The sequence below is a fragment of the Salvelinus sp. IW2-2015 genome, unplaced genomic scaffold (genome assembly GCF_002910315.2).
Source record: "Salvelinus sp. IW2-2015 unplaced genomic scaffold, ASM291031v2 Un_scaffold83, whole genome shotgun sequence".
Lineage (NCBI taxonomy): Eukaryota > Metazoa > Chordata > Actinopteri > Salmoniformes > Salmonidae > Salvelinus > Salvelinus sp. IW2-2015.
This window is the reverse complement of record NW_019942514.1, coordinates 2,840,623-2,865,446: the sequence shown is the minus strand read 5'-3', so window position 1 is coordinate 2,865,446 and position 24,824 is coordinate 2,840,623. Positions and strand designations below refer to the sequence as shown.

At 42.6% G+C, this 24,824-nt stretch overlaps 1 protein-coding gene across 3 annotated transcripts in view; it reads right to left on the bottom strand.

Moving 5' to 3' along the window:
- LOC112068084 (leucine zipper protein 1-like) overlaps positions 1 to 24,437 on the bottom strand; it is a 95,861-nt gene extending 71,424 nt beyond the window's left edge. For all 3 annotated transcript variants that reach the window (XM_024135099.2, XM_024135098.2, XM_024135100.2), the window contains exon 1: positions 24,204 to 24,437. The gene's annotated coding sequence lies outside the window, so the exon portion shown is untranslated. The remainder of the gene's footprint in view (positions 1 to 24,203) is intronic.
- Positions 24,438 to 24,824: the final 387 nt, after the last annotated feature.

The window sequence follows — 24,824 nt, the reverse complement described above, 5'->3', positions numbered from 1 at the left end:
CTTTCATGGCCGATGCTGGGGCCCACCTATCCACACCCATCCTCAGACCAGCATGAGGGGAGGAGAGGGAAATGAAGGGAGAGGAAAAGTGGAGGAGAGGGAGCGAGAGACGGAGAAAGGGAAAAATCTAGAAAAAAAAGGGAGGATGTGAGAAAGGGGATAGTTACAAAAAGTCYGTCGGTCCAAGTGGGTGGGTGAACAGTCACTGTGCCCTTGTTTGACCAGGGAGGGGAAAAACATGCCTCTGCYTGCCAGATGTGAGTTATCAAAGTAATCAAGGGCACCAACACAGTCAAATTAAAAGATGTCTGTCACTGAGGGAAGGAACGAGGATGCTGAGTATAGCAGCATGCCACAGTGAGAAAATGAGAATGAGCAAACCGTGGCTCCATTAAGTAACTGAATCCAACGTGTAGAACCATGACAGGGCATTGTTCAGTTCACAGCAAAGGGGAGGAGGGCCAGCTTGACAAAAAAATCCAGACACACAACAAAAAAAAGAAAAGAAAAAAAAGAATGTTGGATCATAAAAAAGCCTGGTATTCCAGAACACAAATGAGCTAGTCAGGTCTGGGAGTGTTAAGGATTCCTGTGGGGCAGGAGCTAGCTACCGTGGTAGCCAGGCCTTCCTGTAGCCTTTTTACTCAGGACAAAGGCAGGCCCATGTCACAGAGGCGGGGAGGGAAGGGCAGGAATGCCAGACGACGAAGTGCCTGACATATCCTAATATGGGTATATGCAGGTGCAATAAAACAATCATAGCGACACAGCGTAAATCACCTTGTGACACGACGAAAGTTGGCTACTGTACAAGGGAAAGTGGATTTCATGAAACCTACGAGCAAGACGGTGGAGAAAACACTCAAATGCTCTCTTACAACTCTTTGGGATTCTCTATTACTTTTCTTTGTAGTGCAGGACAAGGCTTAAATCTGTGTATGGGAAACCAAACCTATAACAGAGATTTCACACTTAACTCAAGTAGGACATTTTAAGCGTAATATGGAACTTTAGCAGCAAATGTGACGTGATGCGAGTGAGCTACCAATGGGCATGGGGAAAAAAGAAGGAGATGAAGGAGTGGTATATGAGAGGAAGCATGAGGGCCCTCCAGATGGCGGGAGAGTGATGCCTCACACATGGACCGTGTGTTGCCTCAGCAGACCCCTTCACCAGAACGGGCCAAAGTCAACACAGCACTCCAACCAGAGAAGTCAGAGAGAACGGATCAAAGAGTGATGACGGCCCTATTTCTGTCCCCCAGCGCCTGGATACAACAAGACCCTGCGACGTGAAAACGAGCCAGCAGCTTCGAAATATTCATTCATTCAAAACAGAGCTAAAAAAAAWAGTGTGGTTCACCAACCATTCTATTTTTATGGCTATTTAGCTTGCGCTGCGAGACTGCTCGCATGAGGAGTTTCAAAAGCAAAATGGGCTGGCTGGAAAGAGAGAAACCCAACCAACTCGTTACACGCTGGCCCTTTTCAACGCGCTGATGGAGTTCGAGATGAGTCGTCTCGAAAATAACACTGAGGGGGGAAAAAGCGACGTATGGGCACGCCATTGATGAAAGCTTCCATCCATACACGTTAGCGCTTATGCAAAGCAAAATAGAGAATAAGTCACTTGCATAGCATCAGAAGAAAATAGGAGTACACTCCGAGTGAGGGGGGAGTAAAAGGGGGTTGGGTCGCCCTAGCGTCTGAAAATTCCTTAACCTGAGAACATTAATATTTTCTGATCACAAGAAATTATCCGGAAGGAACATGAAGGAATTTTATTTTGAAAGCRGCCTGTTAGATCCCAGGTGGAAGAGAGACGGGTGCAGGGATTGTACATGTAGGCGCTACGMTACAGTGCTGGGGGGAGAACGACAGAAACACAGGTCCATATCCATTATCCCACAGGATTGCCGTACCACATCAACAAGTCATCCCTGTCCAGCCAGCAGCAAACATAATTGACAAGGCTAGTTTTACACAGTTCACATCCAGACTAGAAGATGCGTCAGTCCGTTCAAACCAACCTGAAACGTCCCAACCTTTTAAAGCTACTAAAATACCCTTAAAGAGCAACTCCGCCACATTTCAATCTCATATTCATTGTCTCCATTATCTCCAGCACAAAACCAGTGGCTACATATGTTTTACCCATTGACATCAACAAAAGTTAAACATTTTAAAAACAGTGATTATCAAACCCTACGAGATCTCTGACGTGGGGAGCAAGAAAATACCCTCCCTCTGCAGGTTTTGAAAAATCACAATTTCTTACTCCTTCAAGGGTTTTTCTTAATTTTTTCTACATTGTAGAAAAATAGTGAAGACATCAAAACTATGAAATAACACATGGAATCATGTAGTAACAAAAAGAAAGTGTTAAACAAATCAAAATATATTTTAGATTCTTCAAAGTAGCCACCCTTTGCCTTGATAACAGCTTTGCACACTCTTGGCATTCTCTCAACCAGATTCACATGGAATGCTTTTCCAACAGCATATGTGGAGTTCGCTTGTTGGCTGCTTTTCCGTCACTCTGCAGTCCAACTCATCCCAAACCATCTCAATTGYGTTGAGGTCGGGTGATTGTGGAGAATATCATAAGGTGAATGCACCAACTTGTAAGTCGCTCTGGATAAGAGCGTCTGCTAAATGACTTAAATGTAAATGTAAATAGGTCATCTGATGCAGCACTCAATCACTCTCCTTCTTTGTCAAATAGCCCTTACACAGCCTGGAGGTGTGTTGGGCAATTGTCCTGTTGAAAAACAAATGACAGTCCCACTAAGCGCAAACCAGATGGGATGGCGTATCACTGCAGAATGCTGTGGTAGCTATGCTGGTTAAGTGTGCCTTACATTCTAAATAAAATCACTGACAGTGTCACCAGCAAAGCCCCCCCACATCACACCACCTCCTCCATGCTTCACAGTGTGAACCACACATGCGGAGATCATCTGTCACCTACTCTGCGTCTTACAAAGACACAGGTTGGAACCAAAGAAAATCACACATTTGGACTCCAGACCAATGGACAAATTTCCACCAGTCTAATGGCCATTGCTTGTGTTTCTTGTCCCAAGCAAGTCTCTTCTTCTTCTTATTGGTGGTTACCGGGCAGCAATTTGACTATGAAGGCCTGATTCACGCAGTCTCCTCTGAACAGTTGATGTTGAGATGTGTTTGTTACTTGAACCCTTAAGCATTTATTTGTGCTGCAATTTCTGAGGCTGGTAACTAATGAACGTATCCTCTGCAGCAGAGGTAACCCGGGTCTTCCTTTCCTGTGGCGATCCTCATGAGAGCTAGTATCATCAAAGCGCTTGATGGTTTTTGCGACTGCCCTTTTCCTCATTGACTGACCTTCGTGTCTTAAAGTAATGGACTGTCATTTCTCTTTGCTTATTTGAGCTGTTCTTGTCATAATATGGACTTGGTCTTTTACCAAATAGGGCTATCTTCTMTATACCACCCCTACCTTGWCACAACACAACTGATTGGCTTAAACGCAAGGAAAGAAATTGCACAAATTAACTTAAGGCACACCTGTTAATTGAAATGCATTCCAGGTGCCTACCTCATGAAGCTGGTTGAGAGAATCMCAAGAGTGTGCAAAGCWGTCATTAAGACAAAGGGTGCCTACTTTGAATGATCTCAAATATAAAAKATATTTTGATTTGTTTAACACTTTTTGGTTACTGCATGATTCCATGTGATATTTCATAGTTTTGATGTCTTCACTTATTCTACAATGTAGAAAACAGTAAAAAGAGGTATAAAGTAGGTGTGTTCAAACTTTTGACTGGTACTGTAGGTAGACATTGGTTTGGTGCTGGAGATAATGCGAGAGGTAGAAAAGTGGCAGAGTTMCCCTTTAACCTRGCTATCCTCCGAAGACACATGATCTGGAGTAGGAGTATTACAAATGACAAGAATAGGGAAAGCACCATATTTTCTTTGAAGGTACTTTCTCAGTGTTCTGTTACTTACTGCCCCCCCCTCCAGGCAACCAGCACAAACCATGGTACTGCATGCGAACCAACAGAGACAGTGGATTTATGAAACCAGTTATGGGGGTGGATGTTGATACAGGTGTCGGTGTCATCCCTCTCCCACCCTCCTGCTCTCTCTCCCCCCTTTCGTTCTCTCCATCTGCAGGGTCGGGCCAGAAGAGGGATTTCTGTCATTCAGCCAGACTAAGCCGGCTTCCAGAAGCGCTCCCTCGCTTTCTCCCTCTTTCACACGCATGTGTTACAGTGCGACTGACACACACACGGCCCGATAGGGATGTGTAAAACATGCAGGGTGGTTGCCACAGCAACGTGAGCCAACGGGTCATAAACACCCCCTCTTCCTGGATCCCAAGGCTGGACGGAGGCCACGGCTGTTATCTCAGGGGCCGAGTGACATCACTCAGTGAGGACTCATTCACATGCAGTCCAGCAGCTCTCCCTCCTTCCTGCTCCCSGTTCGGCTGATAACAGAGAGGACCTGAGGAAGAGTGGGTGTAAGACCAAGACGGTTTGTTTACCTGGGGCTTTTGTTGGCTTACAGTGCCTTCAGAAAGTATTCACACCCCTTTACTTTTGACACATTTTGTTGTGTTACAGCCTGAATTTAAAATCAATTKAATTTAGATTTTGTGTTAATGGCCCACACACACACACAATACCCCATGTCAAATTGGAATTCATTTTTTACAAATGAATTAACCATGAAAAGCTGAAATGTCTTTTGTCAATAAGTATTCAACACCTTTGTTATGGCAATCCTAACAAAGTTCAGGAGTAAAAATGTTCTTAACAAGACACATAAGTTGCCTGGACTCACTCTGTGTGCAATAATAGRGTTTAACATTATTTTTGAATGACTACCTCATCTCTGTACCCCACACACAATTATCTGTATAAGGTCCCTCAGTCGAACAATTAATTTCAAATACAACCACAAAACCAGGGAGGTTTTTCCAATGCCTTGCAAAGGGCACCTACTGGTAGATGGGTAAAAATATGTAAAACAGACAATGAATATCCTTTTGAGCATGGTGATGTTATGAATTACACTTTGGATGGTGTATCAATACACTCAGTCACTATAAAGATACAGGTGTCCTCCCTAACTCAGTTGCCGGAGTGGAAGGAAACCGTTCAGGGATTTCACCATAAGGTCAATGGTAACTTTAAAACGGTTACAGAGTTTAATGGCTGTGATAGGGAAAACTGCAGATGGATCAACAAATCAAATTTTATTAGTCACATGCGCCGAATACAACAGGTGTAGACCTTACAGTGAAATGCTTACTTACAAACCCCTAACCAACATTGCAGTTTAGAAAATCTGAATAAGAACAGTATAGTTACTTCACAATACTAACCTAAATGACAGAGTGAAAAGAAGGAAGCCTGTACAGAATAAAAATATTCCAAAACATGCATCCTGTTTGCAATAAGGCACTAAAGTAAAACTGCGCAAAATTTGGCTAAGAAATTAACATTTRATCCTTAATACTAAGCGTTATGTTTGGCGCAAATCCAACACATCACTGAATACTACTTCATATTTTCAAGTATGGTGGTGCATGCATCATGTAATGATTATCATCGGCAAGGACTAGGACGTTTTTTCAGAATAAAAATAAATGGAATATCACAGTCAAAATCCAGAGGAAAACCTGGTTCAGTCTGCTTTCCAACAGACACTGGGAGACAAATTCACCTTTCAGCAGGACAATAACCTAAAACACAAGGCCAAATACACACTGGAGTTGCTTACCAAGACAACGTTGAATGTTCCTGAGTGGCCTAGTTACAGTTGACTTAAATCTACTTGAAAATCTATGGCAAGACTTGAAAATGGCAATGATCTACAACAAACTTGACTGAGCTTGAATTTTTTTTAAATAATAATTTTGTACAATCCAGGTGTGCAAAGCGCTTAGAAACRTACCCAGAAAGACTCACAGCTGTAATCACTGCCAAAGGAGATTCTAACATGTATTAACTCAGGGGGGCTAATTTTCATAAATTTTTTACAAATGTAAAAAAAATGTTTCGTCCACTTTGACAGAGTATTTTGTGTTGATCGTTGACAAAAAAATACAATTAATTTTAATCAAATCAAGGGGTGTGAATACTTTCTGAAGGCACTGTACGCCATATAAATAAAATGACCAGATTCGATTTATATGAGCTTACTTGGCTATAGCAGGCAGGGCTCTCTCTGTGTCTAAATTATAATGAGGTGGGTTGGTTGATAGTTGCTCCAGGTTGTTAACCAGATGCCCTCTCACTCTCTCAAACACCAAATACACTAATCACAGGCCACTCTTCTTCTCTTCAATCCTCCCTCTTTCCCTCTGGGGAAGACTAGAATCCAGCTGCCCAAAAAATAAAAAAATAAACAAGGCATGGAACGAGTAAAGGAGGAACTGCCAAGAATGGAAAATTACACATTTTACCCACGTCTCTCCCTATCCATCACTATCCATCCTCACCTCACACACTTTGAAGTGCAAATACAATCTTGAGGCACCTCTGGCAAAGTCAGTCAACCACACATTTGCTGTCAACGTCTTCTCAGAGTTCCTACGAAAGCAGCAGCTAGCTAGCGCTGTAAGAGACCGAATTCCAACACGAGCCCCCAGATGAACTCCTGGCGAGGCTGGACCGACCTGCCCTCTGTTTTTAGTTCTCCGTGCCTGCTGTTGGCAGAGGACCATCTCGCCCGAAAAGGCAGCAGAAAGTAAGAGACCAAATATCGTTAAAAAAAGAGAGATGCTTTGGAACATTTGTCCAGCTCAAATACCATGGTGCGGGAGTTGAAAGAGACCGATTACAATACTCAAAATGGTATAGTGCTCCATGTAGAGCTGAGTGATATGGACAAAAATCCATATCGCGATAAATTGCCTCAATTGATGCGATAACAACAAATAGAACGATAACTTTATAACAATGTGCACCAGTTTTTTATTATTATCCTTTAAACTACTACAGTGGTTGTAGCCATCTATTGTCCTATTAACAATCACCCATATCAGCAAACTTATTTCATTTCAATCTTCACATTTCTCTAGTATAGGCTACTTATCGTAATGAACGTTACCAGCTAAAATGCCTGTGATAAGTGATCAGTATGGTCGGTGTCGATCATTTTCGGTTTATAGTCCCAGCTCTAGTTCAGAGTATAAACAACAGTAAAATTCTAGTGAGAGGCCCCAAATAATACAAATCAATTTTCTAATTTTCCTTTCTGGTGGAGTAGCGTGTGTGTGTGTGTGTGTGTGTGTGTGTGTGTGTGTGTGTGTGTGTGTGAGGCGCGCGGTCATGGAGCAGTGACTGTTTGATGAGGAACCTTATTATGACATCATGGGCTGGATAGAAGTAGTCTACCATCTTCAGAACTAAATAATTGCATTGTCTCATAAAATAGAAAAAACGTATAATATTGTTTGTTCTGGGTATCATAAAGCTGTGATTGATAATAGCCTATTCAAATAATATTTTGAATGGAACTAGTCGTTTGATCGGGAGAAAGCCATGCATAAAACGATGAAGCATAGCCTTCATATAGCCTCTCGAATGGAGAGAGAAGGGAATATAGGCTAAGTTATGACATTTTTACAGCCAAACACAAGACAGTTAAGGAGTGTCCGTTATAATAGGTTTAGACTATTGCCTAAAGCCCATGCATCCGACAGATAGAAACGATATCTGACTGGACATTGGTGGAATTCTCCATTCTTTCTGGCCTACATTCCTCTATTGTGTTCTGTATCACATATTTATTGAAATGGACTAGAGCAAATAGGACTAGGCAAATTACTTGGAGTGTCACTTGTGTGCTGTCCTGCTGTGCACTGGGAGACGCCATTCTTTATTGTGGGGCGCCAGCCAAGTTCAAATAGGCTGAACCGTCATCTGTCACATCACGATGTCATCCCCATRGATAGACGATGCTATCGTAATGTCGCCCAACCTTAACACACACACACATAATGTTAAGGACATTAATAACAAGTTTCTATCCATACATCCCTTTTAAGGATAAACGGTTCGGATTTCTCTTTTCAATAACTTCCAAAAATACTCCTGGAACAAGCTGAAAAGGAGGGTGGACTCCTCGTGTGAAAACAGCCTAAAGGGACACGTCGGGAGCCGCAGATAATGGGTGGGAAATGTTCTTGTTTTTATTGCCCCTTTAAAATGCACCAACACAGAAAAATCTAAAACATTAAAACGGGTCATCATGTAACTAAGCAGGAAACGTATTATATTCTGGTGTCGCAGCAACATCAACAAAATGTGTCCGTTTCAATGATAAAGAAATGGAGGATTGCTAAGCAGGCCAAATGAAAGTTTACCCCCTTCTGAACATTCCTTACTTTCTAATGCCTTCACATGGTTTACAGGTCAGTTCATTTAGGCTATGATGGAGGATAGCAGGCTTTGGAGGTCCATAAATATGAACTACTGGGGCAACGAAACGTTATGCAAGTCTGATGCGRGAGCCTCAATTTTGGGATAATTCGTAACGATTTCAGATATAAGTGCCAAAAAAAGATGCCTGAGAAACTTCGGTAAAAAATCTGAGGCAATATGTTTTAATCACTTCTGTAGCCTCCTTGTACTGACCAAAAAGTAGGCCTTAAAAAAAAACTTACATTAAAAACAGTAACAAACAAGTGAGGTGGAGGTAGAGACCAACAGAAAGACCAAGCAGCAGTAGGCCTACAGCTAGTGGATCATATGGGTAAATAATCCAGAAAGGTAGTTTTTACAATCTCTGTACTGACCAATTCCTCACATTCAAACACATCACACCCGTTATGCCAGCCGCTAATGCTCTGTCTGTCAAAAGCTTGTATCAATTCACAATACAAACGTGGAAGCCACGGAGAGATTTTCCCAAGGGCACCTTCTACGGCAAACGGAAAGGCTACAAAGTGCAGGGTGTGAAAATGAAGTATTTATTGGCTCAAGTAGGTTTTGGTCAATTTAGCAAAAYCCAGCTAATGCTAACAGTTTAGTCAGACAGACAGCCTTGTCATCTACAAAGGCAAGAAAATATTTACTATTACAATTGGGCACACTCAAATAGAGCGTTTTATTTGAGCCATGAGGTTGCTCATAATTATAAGGAAGGACAACAGTTATCTGCCAAAGCTTGGTATTAACATACTGGGTTGCTAGCTTGTCACAAGAGTAAGAAAGAGCCACATGTATACTAGGGCTGGGAATTGCTGGGGACCTCACGATACAATATCACTGTACTTTAGGTGCTGATACGATATATATTGTGATTCTCACAATTCTATATGTATTGTGATTTGATAGCGATCCGATGTTCCAAATATGTTGGTCACAGTAGGACAAGAGAGCCATGAGAAAACGAGTGTTGATCAGTCATGGAAATAAAAGCACTGAAAACAAATTGGCTCCCTATTTAAAAAAGGAGAAGCAGCTATGAACAGAAAATACTAGAGTTTTGGTGCAGGTACAGCGAACTAGCTCAAAAACGATTTTGCAATAGTAAAAACAATATGATATATAGTCAAAAATAATATCCAGAAATGTAACTATCGACCCTCCCCCCCCCAATCATCACTAATGTATACAAGGAACTTGACATGTATTAGTTCTGATCCAGTTGAATTCCAGGAAAAGGCACTTAAAAAAAAAAAAACTTTATTTAACTAGGCAAGTCAGTTAAGAACAAAGTCTTATTTACAATAACGGCCTAGGATCAGTGGGTTAACTGCCTTGTTCGGGGGCAGAACAACATATTTTTACCTTGTCAGCTKTGAGATTCAATCTAGCAACCTTTCGGTTACTGGCCCAACGCTCTAACCACCAGGCTACCTGCCGCCCCACTTACATACATTGAGAAAAGAGTTAATTGATCAACTGGTCAGATCAACTTGTTGATTCATCATGATCCTTGTGGTCCCAGACCTCTGACTATATTGACAGTAACTGACGTCACAAAGCCACGTGCTCCGTCAAAGAAGGCCACCAAGAAAACGCTGCTCGTCGCTCCACAAAGAGTCCTTTCCCTCCCTACCCACAATCACCTGCTGCTTGGGTGAGRATCAATCCCCCATCAGTGGGTTGAAAGAGGTTTGCAAGATCCAATCGGAACGTCCAATAATGAGCAGTCCATGCATGCTTTAACACCAACAAGGCCAAAGTCACCGCAAAAAGGACATGCCAACACAAAGCCACTCACGACTCAATCATGTTGGTCCCTTAGCCGTATTGTACCTTTTATCTTGCCACACACACACACACACCTCGCCTTGTGGCATACTCAAACCAAAATGTATCAGTTCCAAAGGGTTGGAAGGCTAAATTAACTTACACCAAATGAAACTCAAGTCCCCCCTGGGCCTTACGTCACAGCCCTGTTAAACGTTAAACATGATACAGCATGACAACAGTGACAGGCGACCTAGATTAAGCCATAGCGCAAAGCTACACCCCGAGAGGCAATATATTGTGTCCCTCACAGGATTAATGGGTCGTTCCATTTGATTTCAATGACTTTTTGACCGCAACAGTTTTGATTTGAACAACAAACAAAAAATTCTATACATATTTGCCCATGGTAGAAGTGGTCAGYAAGTAACTTTTTCTGAATACCAAAATATTTAGGAGATAGAAGTGCTCAAAGTTGACCCATTTTCATACCCCACCCTACCATGAGGCATCCATGTCTTCATCACTGGAAAATATATTCTGAGTTTGATGTKATTTAAAAGCTTACAAACAGGGTTGTCAAACTATTTTATACATTTCTTTTTTTTAAAGTTTAGTGAAATAGTCATTTTTAAACTTTTGTCAATTATCCCCACATATGTTGTAGCTTAGATCCTATTGTAAATAATCTGAGGTGTGTGTTGTTGTACCCACCACCAGTTGAGACACAGCATGCTCTTAAATACAGGGTGGTTGTTATGTTTTGGCTGATAAATGTACTAAAATGGGAATACAATTTAAAATGGCTACTTTCAAAAAGGTAGCACAAATATGGTTGGAGATCCACACATCAGAGAATGTTGACTTAGATGGGAAGATCAGATCTATACTGTCAATCTTCCATAGGAAACCTATTGAAATATAGAAAATAAAAATTCCCCTTTTAAGTTGACATTTGACAGTGGGTGGACCGGCGGCCATCTTTGTGGTAGTAATTAGAAGTAAACATTACTATTCAATTTCCATGTACCAGTTAAATTGCTGTGGTTCTAAGGGATATGTCCATTCTATAAATTATACATTTGAAGTCAGAAGTTTACATACACCTTAGCCAAATATATTTAAACTCAGTTTTTCACAATTTCTGACATTTAATCCTAGTAAAGATTCACTGTCTTAGATCAGTTAGGATCACCACTTTATTTTAAGAATGTGAAATATCAGAATAATAGGAGAGAGAATTACTTATTTCAGCTTTTATTCCTTTCATCACATTCCCAGTGGGTCAGAAGTTTGCATACACTCAATTAGTATTTGGTAGCATTGCCTTTAAATTGTTTAACTTGGGTCAAACGTTTCGGGTAGCTTTCCACAAGCCACTCCAATACCTTGACTTTGTTGTCCTTAAGCTATTTTGCCACAACTTTGGAAGTATGCTTGGGGTCATTGRCCATTTGGAAGACCCATTTGRGACCAATATTTAACTTCCTGACTGATGTCTTGAGATGTTGCTTCAATAAATATACATAATTTTCCTGCCTCATGATGCCATCTATTTTGTGAAGTGCACCAGTCCCTCCTGCAGCAAAGCACCCCCACAACATGATGTTGCCACCCCCATGCTTCACGGTTGGGATGGTGTTCTTCGGCTTGCAAGCCAAACTTAACGATGGTCATTATGGCCAAACAGTTCTATTTTTGTTTCATCAMACCAGAGGACATTTCTCCAAAAAGTACGATCTTTGTCCCCATGTGCAGTTGCAAACCGTAGTCTGGCTTTTATATGGCGGTTTTGAAGCAGTGGCTTCTTCCTTGCTGAGCGGCCTTTCAGGTTATGTCGACGTAGGACTCGTTTTACTGTGGATATAGATACTTTTGCACCGGTTTCCTCCAGCATCTTCACAAGGTCCTTTGCTGTTGTTTTGGGATTGATTTGCACTTTTCACACCAAAGTACGTTAATCTCTAGGAGACAGAATGCGTCTCCTTCCTGAGCGGTATGATGGCTGTGTGGTCCCATGGTGTTTATACTTGCATACTATTGTTTGTACAGATGAAAGTGGTACCTTCAGGCATTTGGAAATTGCTCCCAAGTATGAACCAGACTTGTGGAGGTCTACAATTTTTTTTCCTGAGGTCTTGGCTGATTTCTTTTGATTTTCCCATGATGCCAAGCAAAGATGCACTGAGTTTTAAGGTAGGCCTTGAAATACAGCCACAGGTACACCTCCAATTGACTCAAATGATGTCAATTAACCTATCAGAATCTTCTAAAGCCATCATTTTCTGGAATTTCCAAACTGTTAAAGGCACAGTCAACTCAGTGTATGTAAACTTCTGACCCACTGGATTTGTGATACGGTGAATTATAAGTGAAATAATGTGTCTGTTAACAATTGTTGGAAAAATGACGTGTCATGCACAAAGTAGATGTCCTAACCAACTTGCCAAAACTATAGTTTGTTAACAAGAAATTTGTGGAGTGGTTGAAAAACAAGTTAATGACTCCAACCTAAGTGTATGTAAACATCTGACTTCAACTGTATATACCAAAGTATGTGGACACCCCTTCAAATGAGTGGATTCAGTTATTTCAGCCACACCCGTTGCTGACAGGTGTATAAAATTGAGCACAGAGCCATGCAATCTCCAAAGAAAAACATTATGTTTTTCATCATGTTTTTCAGTCACATCCTTGTCTGAAGGACAAGTATATTGACAGGTAAATGTCATGCCCTGCACTACCTGCCCCAATACATAGTGCCAATTGTAAAGTTTGGTGGAGGAGGAATTATGGTCTGGGGCTATTTTTCCTGGTTCGGGCTAGGCCCCTGAGTTCCGGTGAAGGGAAATCTTAAACCTACAGCATATGTGCTTCCAACTTTGTGGCAACAGTTTGGGGAAGGTCCTTTCCTGTTTCAGCATGACAATGCCCCCATGCACAAAGAGAGGTCTATACCGAAATGTTGTCGAGATCATTGTGGAAGAACTTGACTGCCCTGCACAGAGCCCTGACCTCAACCCCATTGAACACCTTTGGGATGAATTGGAACGCTGACTGCAAGCTAAGCCTAATCGTCCAACATCACTGCCCGACCTCACTAATGCTCTTGTGGCTGAATGGGAGCAAGTCCCCGCAGCAATGTTCCAACATCTAGTGGATACCCTTCACAGAAGAGCTGGGGCTATTATTGCAGCAAAGGGAGGACCAACTCCATATTAATGCCCATGATTTTGGGAACAAGATGATCGACGAGCAGGTGTCCACATACTTTTGGTCATGTATTGTATTTCTATGATTGAAATGACACCCACCCTCCATTCAAGTGTATGCTGTGTCTCAACCCATGGCGGGCACAACAAACACCTCAGATCATGTAAAGTAGGGTCTAAACTACAATTTGTGAGAATTTGTGGTTGTTAAATCAAGAAATGCTCAAGTAGTTTGACAACCCTGTTTGTAAGCTTTTAAATGATATCCAACTCAACCGTTTATATTTTCCAGCGATTAAGACATGGATGTCTGATGATTGGCTGGGGAATGCAAAATGGGCCAACTTTGAGCACCTCTATCCCCTAGTCTTTTGCATGACTCTGGACACAGGCTCGGGTTTCAGTGTCCAGAGGCTAGTTCACTGTGTTGTAGTGGAAATGGAAAGTAACATGTTATTTTAATATCTGGTTTGTCTGGTAACAACGACGTATAGTAACTAAAAAAAACTATTCTGAATAAGTCTTGCCAGTGCCAAAGTCACCCTGGCCTATACAGGAATATACTGTAGATTAGTACAGGGTAAATATAGCGTAGTTCTGCCCSGGGTGACATCTTTACAGTGACAACGGCTCTGCCCCAGTAGGTCAAAGGCCGTTCTTTAATGAGTGAGTGAACAGCGGTGTGAACTGGGAACGCTTTACTGACACTCTCAATCTCTAGGATCTGAAGACCGATCAGCGGCGCTGCAAGAAAGTACAGACAAGTGGTTTGAACTCCAGCTGAAATCACAGAGACAAGCCCTGTCACCCACCCGCCACTGATAAAAGCGCGGCTGGCAGGAAAAGGGTTAAGGGCCACTAACACTTCCCAGGGTACTGAACATAGAGGTACCATTGGGGGAAAAACACCAATAAACAGACCCAAAAGGCAAAGCCCAACAGGCGAAGCCAGTGTTAGCAGACTCCATAGAGGCATTTATAACCCTCCTTAACACACACACACACACACACACACACACAAGGAATGTCAAAAGCATAAATCCATTCCCCTTGCCGGCGCTAAGGCAGCAGTGTCCAGCTGGCCTGTGTAGCGTCAACACGAGCCCGTCCCGGATACTCAGGCCATCATTACATTATCACAATACATGTGGGCTGTGTGCTTCATTAAACTCAATATGACTAATCTGTGCTATTTCAGGGAGAACCATAAAAAAAAAAACATCCTCTGTATCGTTGACTATGCCGTCCCAGGGAGGGGTAGCATTCTAGGAGTGAAAGCACTTCACTAAAATACAATTTTAGACTTATACAATTAAGGGCTATATACGCCATTACAGTTCAATAATACACCAACTCCAGAGCACTTCCTCCTTAATGTGCCAAGTGGTCTGAAAAGCCGAAAGGCAGAAAACCACAATTTTCAATTTAATCCCCACACTAGTCATTGAGCCACTCCGTAATCCTCAGGTCCGCCTAGTAAGTCTGATAATTACACTTATTGGACACCCATAATGATTAGCCTTTGGTTTCAGCCAAAGACAGCAGATGCCATTTCATTGCATGCTTCCATCAAGTGGAAAACGAATCATGTGTAAGCCCAGCTTGTAAAAAGAGAGGAGGGTAATAATTACTTTGCATGGGCGACACACTTGGCCACTGAACAAACTCTGCCCCTTCGCTTGCTTTCACTCTGTAGCATAAAAAGTCAATTCTACAAAGTAAACTGTAAGGATTCAAATTCTCAGCAATAGTTTTTATACTACGTTATGTACACTCAGAAGTAAACTGAAAGAGTGACAACGCCAAAGGAAAAACACCAGAGACCTACCAAGTGACCAGTCAAAGGTGAAAGTAATGTTTGCTACAATAGACTGGCACAAAGAGTCCAAATGGAGGTGGAACAGGACAGCACTACTTTTTGTACTCTCTACTTGGCCAATGTTCGTACAGGCAGGATATGAAGGGATTGCAATTCAAGTGTCGAGGTTGCTTTGTTTGGCATTGTAACCTCTCAACGGTTTAGCATGAAGACATAAAATGTCATTTTCCTTGGCTGTCAAAGGTCTACCAGGTAGGAAGTGGTTTGTATCTACAACATTAATGCCTGTGTACTTCTGAATTCCTACTTACGCCAAAAGGGACATGCACATACAGTGAKCCTCCAATGCATGCAGCTGTGCTTATCTCTCCCAGTCCAACTTGATTGTACTTGTGTTCCCACCATCAGAAGGGGTGGAAGCAGTAGCAGAATTGGTAACTGGCTCTGGGACTTACTGGAAAGCGWTCAGTGAATTGCCTTCAAGTCTGAAACAGGTCAAGGCAGGTCCCCTCTATTTTTCTCCCTCGCTCTCTTTTTACAGGCCCCACCTTCCAGATTACCATTCCACTGCTGCTACTTGTACTGCAGCTGGGGGTGCATTGCTGTTCAGACTCAGCGTTGCACCTCATTCCTTTGACACTCGTTATAAGTAGCCTACAGTGCATTCGTTAAGTATTCAGACCCCTTCCCTTTTCCCATATTTTGTAACGTTACAGCCCTATTCTAAAATTGATTAAATATTTATTGTTTTCCTCAATCTACACACTATGCCCCATTGTGACAAAACGAAAAACAGGTTGACATTATTGCAAATGTATAAAAAAATAAACAGAAATASCTTATTTACATAAGTATTCCTTTGCTACGAGACTAAAAATTGAGCTCCGGTGCATCCTGTTTCCATTGATCATCCTTGAAATGTGTCTACAACCTTCATGGTAGAGCGGCCAGACGGAAGCCACACCTCAGTAAAAAGGCACATGACAGCCCACTTAGAGTTTGCAAAAAGGCACCTAAAGACTCTTTGGACTGAATGCTAAGCGTCATGTCTGGAGGAAACCTGGCACCATCCCTACGGTGAAGCATGGTGGTGGCAGCATCATGCTGTGGGGATGTTTTCAGCAGCAGGGACTGGGAYACTAGTCAGGATCGAGGGAAAGATTAACGGAGCAAAGTACAGACATCCTTGATAAAAACCTGCTCCAGAYCTCTCAGGACCTCAGACTGGGGAAAGGTTCACCTTCCAATAGGACAACGACCCTAAGCACACAGCCAAGACAACGCAGGAYTGGCTTCGGGACTCCAGCAATAGAGCCCGGACTTGAACCCGATCGAACATCTCTGGAGAGACCTGAAAATAGCTGTGAAGCAACACTCCCCATCCAACCTGACAGAGCTTGAGAGGATCTGCAGAMAAGAATGGGAGAAACACCTCATATACAGGTGTGCCAAGCTTGTAGCGTCATACCCAAGAAGACTCGAAGCTGTAATTCCTGCCAAAATGTGCTTCAAAGTACAAAAATGTCAGTATTTCGGGGTTTTTTGTTAACATTTCTAAAACCCTGTTTTTGCTTTGTTATTATGGGGTATAGCGTGTAGATTGATGAGGGGAAATAACAATTTAATACATTTTAGAATAAGGCTGAAACTTAAAATGTGGAGAGAAAAAAAGGGGTCTGAATACTTTTAACCATCATGATTGGTGGAGTGCTGTAGAGATGGTTGTCCTTTTGGAAGGTTCTCCCATCTCCACAGAGGAACTCTGGAGCTGATTTAGAGCGACCATTGGGTTCTTGGTTACCTCCCTGAACAATGCCCTTTAATTAAGAATGATGGAGGCCACTGTGTTCTAGGGAACCTTCAATGGTACAGATTTTTTTTTGGTGGACTTTTGGTGGATGTTTCTACAATCCAGTTGTAGAAACATCAAGGATGATCAATGGAAACAGGATGCGCCTGAGCTCAATTATGAGTTTCATAGCAAAGGATCTGAACACTTAGGTAAATAAGGCATTTCTGTTTTTTAATACATTTGCAAGATTTTTTAAAAACAGTTTTTGCTTTGTCATTATGGGGTAGTGTGTGTAGATTGAGGAAAACATTTATTTAATCAATTTTATAATAAGGCTATAACGTAACAAAAATGTGGYAAAATCAAGGGGTCTGAATACTTTCCAATTGCACTGTACATACAGTTGAAGTCAGAAGTTTACATACACCTTAGCCAAATACATTTAAACTCAGTTTTTCACAATTCCTGACATCATAGCAAAAAATCCTTTCTTAGGTCCGTATTAGGATCACCACATTTATTAAGAATGTGAAATGTCAGAATAATAGTAGAAGAGAATTATTTCAGCTTTTATTTCTTTCATCAAATTCCCAGTGGTCAGAAGTTTGCATAACACTCAATTAGTATTTGGTAGCATTGCCTTTAAATTGTTTAACTTGGGTCAAACGTTTCGGGTAGCTTTCCACAATAAGTTGGGTGAATTTTGGCCCATTCCTCCTGACAGAGCTGGTTAACTGAGTCAGGTTTGTAGGCCTCCTTGTTCGCACACGCTTTTTTAGTTCAGCCCACATATTTTCTATAGGATTGAGGTCAGGCTTTGATGATGGCACTCCAATACCTTGCTTGTTGTCCTTAAGCCATTTTGCTACAACTTTGGAAGTATGCTTGGGGTCATTGTCCCTTTGGAAGACCCATTTGCGACCAAGCTTTAAATTTCTGACTGATGTCTTGAGATGTTGCTTCAATATAGCCACATAACTTTCCTGCCTCATGATGCCACCTATTTTGTAAGTGCACCAGTCCCTCCTGCAGCAAAGCACCCCACAAACATGATGCTGCCACCCCGTGCTTCACGGTTGGGATGGTGTTCTTCGGCTTGCAAGCCTCCCCCTTTTTCCTCAAACATAACGATGATAATTATAGCCAAACAGTTCATTTTTGTTTCATCAGACCAGAGGACATTTCTCCAAAAAGTACGATCTTTGTCCCATGCGCAGTTGCAAACCATAGTCTGGCTTTTTTTGGCGGTTTTGAAGCATGGCTTCTTCCTGCATGAGCGGCCTTTCAGGTTATGTCGATATAGGACTGGTTTTACTGTGGATATAGATACTTTTGCACCTGTTCCCTCCAGCATCTTCACAAGTCCTTTGCTTTGTTTTAGAATTGATTTGCACTTTCACACCAAAGTACATTCATCTCTAGGAGACCAGAACGCATCTCCTTCCTGAGCGGTATGACACCTGCGTGCCCCATGGTGTTATACTGCGTACTATATGTTTGTACAGTGATGTGGTACTTTAGGCGTTTGAAATTGCTCCCAAGGATGAAACAGACTTGTGAGAGTCTACAATGTTTTCCTGAGGTCTTGGCTGATTTCTTTTGATTTTCCACATGATGTCAAGCAAAGAGGCACTGAGTTTGAAGGTAGGCCTTGAAAACAACAACACAGGTACACCTCCAATTGACTGAAATGATGTCAATTAGCCAATCAGAAGCTTCTAAAGCCATAATTTTCTGGAATTTTCCAAGCTGTTTAAAAGCACAGTCAACTTAGTATATGTAAACTTCTGACCCACGGAATTGTGATACAGTGAATTAAGTGAAATAATCTGTCTGTAAACAATTGTTGGAAAAATGACTTGTGTCATGCACAAAGTAGATGTCCTAACTGACTTGCCAAAAACTATAATGTGACAAGAAATTTGTGGAGTTGTTGAAAAACAAGTTTTTAATGACTCCAACCTAAGTATGTAAACTTCCGACTTCAACTAGTATGAGATGAGTAAAGCATCATGTAAACATTATAAAGTGGCCAAGGATCCCCATGTCTATGTATATAGGGCAGCAGCCTCTAAGGTGCAGGGTTGAGTAACCGGGTGGTAGCCGGTTAGTGACGGCTATTTAACAGTCTGATGGCCTTGAGATYGAAGCTATTTTTCAGTCTCTCGGTCCCAGCTTTGATGCACCTGTACTGAGCTCGCCTTCTGGATGATAGCGAGGTGAACAGGCCATGGCTCGGGTGGTTAATGTCCTTGATGATCTTTTTGGCCTTGTGGGTGTGTGGGTAGATGTGGGTAGTATTTTGTTGATGTTGAGGGAGAGGTTATTTTCCTGGCACCACTCTGACAGGTCCCTCGCCTCCTCCCTGTAGGCTGTCTTGTCATTGTTGGTAATCAGGCCTACTACTGTTGTGTAGTCAAACTTGATGATTGAGTTGAAGGCATGCGTGGCCACAGAGTCATGGGTGAACAGGAAGTACAGGAGGGGGCTGAGCACGCACTCTTGTGGGGCCACTGTGTTGAGGATCAGCGTAGTGGAGGTGTTGTTTCCCTCCTTCACCACCTGGGGGTGGCCAGTCAGGAAGTCCAGGACCCAGTTGCACAAGGCGGGGTTCAGACCCAGGGCCCTGAGCTTCATGATGAGTTTGGAGGGTTAGGGTTAAGCAAATTGCAGTGGGTCTAGGGTGTCAGGTAAGGTAGAGGTGATTTGATCCTTAACTAGCCTCTCAAAGCACTTCATGATGACAGAAGGAAGTGCTACGTAGCGATAGTGATTTAGTTCAGTTACCTTTGCTTTCTTGGGTACAGGAACAATGGTGGACATATTGAAGCAAGTGGGGACAGCAGACTGGAAAAGGGAAAGATTACAGACATTCAAAAACTCCAGCCAACTGGTCTGCACATGCTTTGAGGCCGTGGCTAGGGATGCCGTCTGGGCCGGCAGCCTTGTGAGGGTTAACACGCTTAAATGTCTTACTCATGTCAGCCACGGAGAACGAGAGCCCACAGACCTTGGGAGTGGGCTGCGTCGGTTGCACTGTGTTATCCTCAAAGCAGGCAAAGGTGTTTAGGTTGTCCAGAAGCAAGAAGTCGGTGTCCGCGACGTGTCTGGTTTTCCCTTTGTAATCCCTGATTGTCTGTAGACCCTGCCACATACGTCTCGTGTGTGAGCTGTTGAATTGTGACTCCACTTTGTCTCTGTACTGACGTTTTGCCTGATTGATTGCCTTATGGAGGGAATAACTACACTTTTTGTATTAAACCATATCCTCAGTCACCTTGCCATGGTTAAATGCGGTGGTTCACGCTTTCAGTTGTTTGTAAATGCTGCCATCTTTCCAACGTTTCTGGTTTGGGTTGGTTTTAATAGTCACAGCGGGAACAACATGCCKTATACACTTCCTGATGAACTCAGTCACCGTGTCCATGTATATGTCAATYTTATTCTCAGAGGRTACCCGGAACATATCRCAGTGCGCATAATCAAAACAATCTTGAAGCATGGATTCCAAATTGGTTAGACCAGCYTTGAATAGACCTTAGCACATGTACTTCCTGTTTGAGTTTCTGCCTATTGGAAGGGTGGAGCAAAATGGAGTCGTGATCTGATTTGCCGAATGGCGGGCGGGGGAGGGCCTTGTAGGCATTTCGAAAGGGGGAGTATCAGTGATCTAGTATTTTACCAGCACGAGTACTACAGTCAATATGTTGATAGAACTTCGGTAGCGTTTCACTCAAATTTYATTTGCTTAAATTCTCAGTTACAATAAATGTGGTCTCAGGATATGTGGTTTCCAGTTTGCATAAAGTCCAGTGTAGTTCCTTGAGCACCGTCGTGGTATCGGCTTGAAGGGSAATATACACGGCTGTGACTAAAACCAAAGATAATTATCTTGGGAGGTAATATGGTCAGCATTTGATTGGGAGGTACTCTAAACCCTTTTTCAGGACCCTATTTTTCAAAGATAATTCGTAAAAATCCAAGTAACTTCCCAGATCTTCATTGTAAAGGGTTTAAACACTGTTTCCCATGCTGTTTCCCAACCATAAACCCAACCATAAACAATTAATGTACATGCACCTTAAGACAATAACAGCGTACATACYGTAGGCAATTAAGGTCACAGTTATGAAAACTTTCTACTGACTCTGAAAAACACCAAAAGAAAGATACCCAGGGTCCCTGCTCATCTGTGTGAATGGGCCTTAGCCATGCTGAAAGGAGGCACGAGGACTGCAGATGTGGCCAGGGCAATAAATTGCTATGTCCGTACTGTGAGACAGCGCTACAGGGAGAGGACGGACAGCTGATCGTCCTCGCAGTGGCAGACCACGTGTAAAAACACCTGCACAGGATCGGTACATCACACCTGCGGGACAGGTACAGGATGGCAACAACAACTGCCCGAGTTACACCAGGAACGCACAATCCCTCCATCAGTGCTCAGACTGTCTGCAATAGGCTGYACTGAGGGCTTGTAGGCCTGTTGTAAGGTAGGTCCTCACCAGACATCACCGGCAACGTTGCCTATGGGCACAAACCCACCGTTGCTGGACCAGACAGGACTGGCAAAAAGTGCTCTTCACTGACGAGCCGTGGTTTTGTCTCACCAGGTGTGATGGTCGGATTCGCGTTTATCGTCGAAGGAATGAGCGTTACACCGAGGCCTGTACTCTGGAGCAGGATCGATTTGGAGGGTCCGTCATGGTCTGGGGGGTGTGTAACAGCATCATCATACTGAGCTTGATGTCATTGAAGGCAATCGCAACGCTGTGAGTTACAGGGAAGACATCCTCCTCCCTCATGTGGTACCCTTCCTGCAGGCTCATCCTGACATGACCCTCCAGCATGACAATGCCACCAGCCATACTGTTCGTTCTGTGCGTGATTTCCTGCAAGACAGGAATGTCAGTGTTCTGCCATGGCCAGCGAAGAGCCCGGATCTCATTCCTATTGAGCACGTCTGGGAACTGTTGAATCGGAGGGTGAGGGCCATTCCCACCAGAAATGTCCGGGAATTTGCAGGTGCCTTGGTGGAAGAGTGGGGTAACATCTCACAGCAAGAACTGGCAAATCTGGTGCAGTCCATGAGGAGGAGATGCATTGCAGAACTTAATGCAGCTGTGGGCCACACCAGATACTGACTGTTACTTTTGATTTTGACCCCCCCTTTGTCTGTGGAACTTGCTCAGTTTATGTCTCAGTTGTCGGATCTTATGTTCATACAAATATTTACACATGTTAAGTTTGCTGAAAATAAACGCAGTTGACAGTGAAAGGACGTTTCTTTTTTTTTGCCGAGTTTAGGTTGGGTGAACAAAAGGACTTGAGTTTCTGTATGTTATCACAAATCACACCATGAGTAGTTAATCATGAAACATACACCACCACCCTTCTACTTCCCGGAGAGTTGTTTATTCCTGTCTGCGCYATGTATTGAGAACCTGTATGGACAGAGACAGTATATGCCGAGAGAGCCATGATTCCGTGAAACAGAGTATGTTACAGTTCCTGAAGTCTCTCTGGAAGGAGATCCTCGCCCTGAGCTTGTCTACTTTATTATCTAGAGACTGAACATTAGTGAGTAATATACTCTGAAGTAGAATCCAATTCGGGAAAGTCGRAATCCTGGTGAGTTACCACCGCTCTGATATCCAAAAGTTCTTCCCYGCTAATAATGTAAGAAATAACACCCACAAAAAAAATACTGCAAAGTTGCTTACGAGCTAGAAGCAGAGCTGCTTTGTCTGTCGGCGCCATCTTACTCTCTTAGTGCATCTTACTCTATTGGTAAAGTGAAATCGTAACTGTAGCCAGTGTGTGGAATCTTTGGAAAGCTCCCTTCCRATGTGAAGTAGATCTATGCAAATAATAATGGACGACGCCTGCCATCAATCAAGGAAATTCGAAGTTGTCTATCATGTATCAGGCTGATCATTCCCTGCTGTATTTACAATTTGAGCAATGACCTAAATACATTTGATGATTTTTCCATAGAGGTCAAGTTTTGAAGATAATTCCAATTATGGTGTCAACATAGTCTACTTGGGAACTAGCCCTTGATCATGACTTAGTTCCATTACACATAAATCATTGGACAAAAAAGGCTCTTCTGTAGGGGGGTGACAAGACGTCACAAAAGTGTTGTCACTGAAAAATACTGTTGGCTACTGTGTTAAAACAGTTTACAGTAAGTGTGTATTTTGCATTTGTGAAATGTTGATGTGATATGAAAGTAGAGGGATTTCTGTTTCTAGAACCATACCGCAATTGAGAATTGATTCACGTTTAGATGGAGTATTTGGCTGTTATGGCTTCCAGAGCCAATTCACCCCTTAAAACAGAACATGTAAGGTCCTTGGACTAAGGAGTAATGTTAGGCTCCTTTAGTCCAATACTGGGCTACTTGGGAACCAGCTAAAATATTATCTGTCAAGTGTCAATATAGATAACGGGCTTTTACTGCCATCTTGTTCAGACCAGTAATTTTATTTATATTTTTTTACTGTCTAATTTAGGCTATACTGTGAACTAAATCTTCAAAGTGACAGTGGACTGTAGCTGCCTTAAGTGGACAGTGGGATTTTTCGAATTGTGGAAAGGTGGCTGGCTACTAGTGTTGCAAATTAATTTCAAGAAATCGCCTCAGAAACCCCAACATTCCACCCAGAGAYTGGCACGTCCCCACTGAACGTAAGTGTGTTAGCCACTCGTAACCATAATGATAAAGGCTACATTTAGTTACAGTGATCTACAAACGCTTAAAACAAGAACTTCAAACTCCTACACATTTTTAACCAGCTGGCTGCTCAGCAGGGCACAACGTTGTGGAAAGTTCAGATAGAAATATTGAAATCTGGAAATATGTAGCACTGTACAAACATGTTCTCGGACTTGAATAATATGGAATCACATCACTTCTATTCGTGACATTTCATTCTGCAACATTCCACACGTTTGCCTACTGAACGTGGCCCAAGTTTTTAGCTGCAGTCCGGTGTTTCATGGAGGCTTCGTTTTAGCTGCGGCAGAAGAGCAGGGGGAGGAGGGGTAAAAACTTGCCGCAGTTCGGAGTATGCCTGCCCGTGTCGAACTCAGGAAATTACAGTACCATCGTTACATTTGTTCATTGATTTAGTAATACAAGTAGTTTTATATTTATCAAAACACTAGTTCACCTACCTTGCCATGAAAAATAATCTGCGATAGTCCCCAAATTGATTCGCTTTGTGTCGAAGAGTTCCGACAAGATGACTCTGTAGGTTTGAACCAAAGACTGAACACAAGTTCTTTCACAAATATTACTGGTACATCAGCGGGACAGGGTTTGTTTTCCTCCTGAACTGCCTTCGTTGCTTCTTCCCTCCACTCCCTGCGCTGTAGGATCAAACCATCACATTCCACGGTGTCCCTAACAATGACAAATGTGGGTTTTCCTTTGCGCCGGTGGACCCACCCCCTGCATGACTAGTAGGGTCTGACCGCGACAAAAACGCCCTTCCCTGCTGTAGAGTCCCGCCTCTCCTCAAGTCTAACTGAATAAAGAGCAAAAACATGCCGAATTCAAAGGGAAAAGAACATGAGACAGGAGACTCTTTGAATATTAGAGCATAGGTTTCAACACATTGCGTTGCTTTCAAAATGATAACAGAGCAACAGACCTAAGTGGAAGGAATGTACCAGGAAGGCAGCAGTTTCAGAGAACTTTGCAGAAAAAACGTGTGTATGACGTGTGTCTGTCAATGCACAATATGGGATATCATATCATTTACAAATGAATGAGTCTTCTTTCATAAAAGACTC